The sequence below is a fragment of the Gavialis gangeticus genome, unplaced genomic scaffold, assembly GCF_001723915.1.
Source record: "Gavialis gangeticus isolate Ggan-Ray unplaced genomic scaffold, GavGan_comp1, whole genome shotgun sequence".
Classification (NCBI taxonomy): domain Eukaryota; kingdom Metazoa; phylum Chordata; order Crocodylia; family Gavialidae; genus Gavialis; species Gavialis gangeticus.
The window spans coordinates 36,639-40,341 of NW_017729010.1; the positions used below are offsets into that span (position 1 = coordinate 36,639).

Consider the following 3,703-nt stretch of genomic DNA (forward strand, 5'->3'; position numbering starts at 1 on the left):
ATATATGTTGAGCAAAATAGCAATATCTGCAAAAAGGCCAAAATATGACTTTGGAAACTGCTTAGCACTGAACATAAGTTGTATGTCCCCTTCATCTCATCCATGGAGGTTCTGCTTTTTAGGCAGGTGGCTTAGTTTCCTTCTGACAAACTGCTGTGGTGCTTCCAGCTCAGTTGTATGCAATAGCCCTGTGTAATGGCATCTATTTCTCATATTGATGGAAGGGGAGGATTGGTTGTAAACTGCCTAGATGGTCTCCAGGAAACATAAATGATGTTTTAAAAGTCCGTTCCTTTTTTTCTAACATTAAATTTCTGAAGCTCAAGAGCTGGGAACTTTTTGAATGACTTCAAGACTAGAACCGGCATAAAAAAAAAAATTAAAATGAGGCAACTGTGGACCAAGCATCAGGAAGGTCTGTAGAGCTCACAAAGTTCAGTTCTTCAATCACGGGCTTCGTCTGCAGTGATTTGCTGTAAGGAGGAAGGGAAAAAAGGGAATTTCCCAATGCAGTTAAGACTAATGCAACTCCAGTAGCTTGAGAGTCCTGCACTACAGAAGTAGCTGCCAGCACTGACTAAAGCTCAGGGCATGCTGTTAACTTGAGTCATCTTATGAGTCGTATGACATTCGTTGTTTTTCTTCCTGGATTCACGCTGTGATGATTTAGGGCATGCCTGTGTGAATCTAGATCAAACGCAGGAAGGTGGGATTAGGAAGGACCCACTGGGTCACTGAATCTGAACTGCAAAACTGCATTGTGATTTGTGTGCACCTTTTTGATGATAAGACTTTGAGTCCTTTAGATTTTCAGAGGGGTTGATAAATACTGCAGAGCGACTAGGTGTCATTAAAGTGCCAGATTTCCTAACCAAACTGATGCCTGGTTCTGTCCATGAAAACCCTTTTGCCCAGGAGGCTTTGCAACCAAGCTGTGGATCACCCGATCAAGGCCCTGAAGCAGCCCATGGGCATCATTGGCAATGAGAACTGCAACTTTATAAAAGGGAAACGCTCACCTGCCATTTAGGTAAACTTGTACCAACAATCCTCTGCTCCATCCCAGTTGCTGCGCTGTGCAGAGGGACTGATCTCTCCCTCCCCCTGTCCTCTGGGCGGCCTAAATGTGGCAAGGGACAGTTTAGTGTCATGTGCACTCATGGAGTAGATCCAGTGGCTAGGCTGTAACAGGGGATCAGCATGCTTTTAGTAAAATGTACACCAGATCACAGGCCAGATCCAATGTCTTTGGGGGCTGGCTCTAGGGTACTGACTGCTGCTTTGGAGAGAAGCAATCAGAAGCAGAAGCAGGTAGGACTGGGCATGCAGACAAGAATCACAGAATCACAGAAAATGAGGGTTGGAAGGGACGCCAGGAGTCCAACCCTGTGCTTAGCATGTCCAGCCCCAACTACATCATCCCAGCCAAAGCTTTGTCTAGCCCAGCCTTGAAAACCTCCAAGGATGGAGATTGCGCCACCTTTCTGGGGAGCCTTTCCAGTGTTTTACCACCCTCCTAGTGAGAAAATTCTCCCTAATATCTAACCTCAACTTCCCTTGCTGCAACGTAAGCCCATTGCTCCTCGTCCTGTCATCTGCCCCCACCGAGAACAGCCCAGCTCCATTCTCTTTGCAACCCCCCTGCAGGGAGCTGAAGGCTGCTATTCACTCCCCCTCAGTCTGCTCTTCTCCAGACTAAATAAGCCCAGTTTCCTCAGCCTCTCCTCACCAGTCATGTCCCCCAGTCCCCCAATCATTTTTGTCACCCTCTGCTGGACTCTCCAATTTGTCCACATACTTTCTGTAGTGGGGAGCCCAAAACTGAACACAGGACTCCAGATGTGGCCTCACCAGTGCTGGATAGAGGGGAACAATCACTTCCCTGCATGCTGCATCTGCTGGCAACATGCCCGAAAGGGAAAGTCCATCTGGGACTTGAATAGAGGTTGATGCAATCCAAAGGGCCCTGGGCGTGGCAAGGACACTAAGGCAGAGGTTGGTATGCCGGCTTTGTTGCCTGTATCTCATGTGTTCTCTATGAGTAAACTATTTAATCTGTGGTTAGAAATTCCTTTGCAGATGCAGTGCATCATTTGGTTACGTGATCACACTATCACAGAGTAAAACAGAAAACCACATGGCTTCTGTGGCACTATGGGAATGTGCAACAGGTCCTAGAGAAGTTCACAAGAACTTCACTAGTTTCAGGGCCAAGAAAATAAGACTACAGTGTCCCTGCTACCAAGAGGCATATCAAGCTTGGGGTTTGCCCCTGGAACAAGTGCCTAGAAGCCCAGAGCCAGACAGAACATGCCCCAAAGCTGCCCAGCCTCAGCACATCAAGAGTGCCTCGGTCCTGAGGCTCGTGCCCAGCATGGAAGTTGGGTGAGTCTCCAGCACCAGGAGCACGCACAGACACAAGTTACTGAAGGCGCCCCATTTTGGAGCATCTTCACCTGAACCCTCATGCAAAGAGGGTTCAGACTGTTGCAGGGTTGAACCCTTTGAAAGCACTCTACAGCCATGCACTTGTGTTTGGTAACAGCTGTAGAGCCCTTTCAGGGCCAGATCAGCCAAAAAATGTCACTTCTGTCTGCACCTCTGATGTTTCAATGCTGGATCCAAATGACCTGGTGCTGAAATGCCAGGAGTCCTATCTACACCAAGGTTTCCATGATGGCTGCACAGAGGTTTGCCAGAAGAGGGGACTGTCCCTTCTCAAGAATGATGCAAAGGATGCACATAGCCCTGGAGGCCTGATCTGAAGCCTACTGAAGTCAGTCGACTTGGGGTTGCAGGGGGGTGGGGTGGGATTTTTTATATGAACACTCTTCTAATTTTACTCTTCCCCTCCCTATTTTCCATGTTGATCAGACCTTGGAGCAGGAACGGTGTCTTCAGCGATATACCGAAATGGCACTTATGCCTCCTCCTCACAACACCCACTTCTGAGAAGCCCCCAGCAGACTCCTGCTTGCTTGGAAGCAATTAGTGATTGCTGTGCAGTAAGGGCCCTGCCAGCTAATGTTTGCGCAGCACCGTGCAAACCTCTGTGCAGGTCTTTTCTATTAGAAAGCAGGAAGAAGGACTCTCAATGGGAAATCTTCCCTGCACTGAGAAATGTAGTTGTTGGCTTGAAAGAAGAATAAGAAAGCTGAGAAAAGGCCAGGATGGGGACCTTAGCCAGCGTGTTGAGAGAGCTGTGGCTCTGCCCTCAGCCTTGGATCCTTTTTATGAACTTGGAGGCTTAGGGTGTCTTATGTCATTCGTTTATCCGCATTATGGCAGCACGCCTAAGAGCACTGGTGATGGCAGAGGACCTCGGTGGACTGCATGCTGCTGCAAAGCAGGTCAGAGATGGTTGCTGTGCCAAGCCCGTCACCAGACCGGAGAGGACAGATGGATACAGCGCACTTTATGTTCTTGATTCCTTTCAGGTATCCACAGGCCACTTTGGGCAAAAACTAGAACCCAAAATAAATACCATATTTTCTCACATACAACATGCCCCCAAATAAAATATGCATCAGAATAAAGAAAAAAGATCTGTCCTTGCAAATGCATTCCACCAGTTTCTTTCTTCTTCAGCACTGGGCCCTTGGCCCACAGCTCCAAAATGCAGAGTGCCTCACTGGCACCACTAGGGCCTCTTACCTCCCATTAAGCCACATCCAAACATTGCTTTAACAAATTCAAAGAGAAA

The 3,703-nt window shown here is 48.0% G+C and overlaps 1 protein-coding gene and 1 long non-coding RNA gene across 2 annotated transcripts in view; one reads left to right on the forward strand and one right to left on the reverse strand.

Moving 5' to 3' along the window:
* Positions 1-571, forward strand: part of LOC109292713 — a 12,413-nt gene extending 11,842 nt beyond the window's left edge. The window contains exon 3 of the long non-coding RNA XR_002096178.1: positions 559-571. This is a non-coding gene — a long non-coding RNA (uncharacterized LOC109292713). The remainder of the gene's footprint in view (positions 1-558) is intronic.
* Positions 1-3,703, reverse strand: part of P2RY2 (purinergic receptor P2Y2) — a 61,318-nt gene that overhangs the window by 11,317 nt on the left and 46,298 nt on the right. The gene's annotated exons all lie outside the window — the stretch shown is intronic.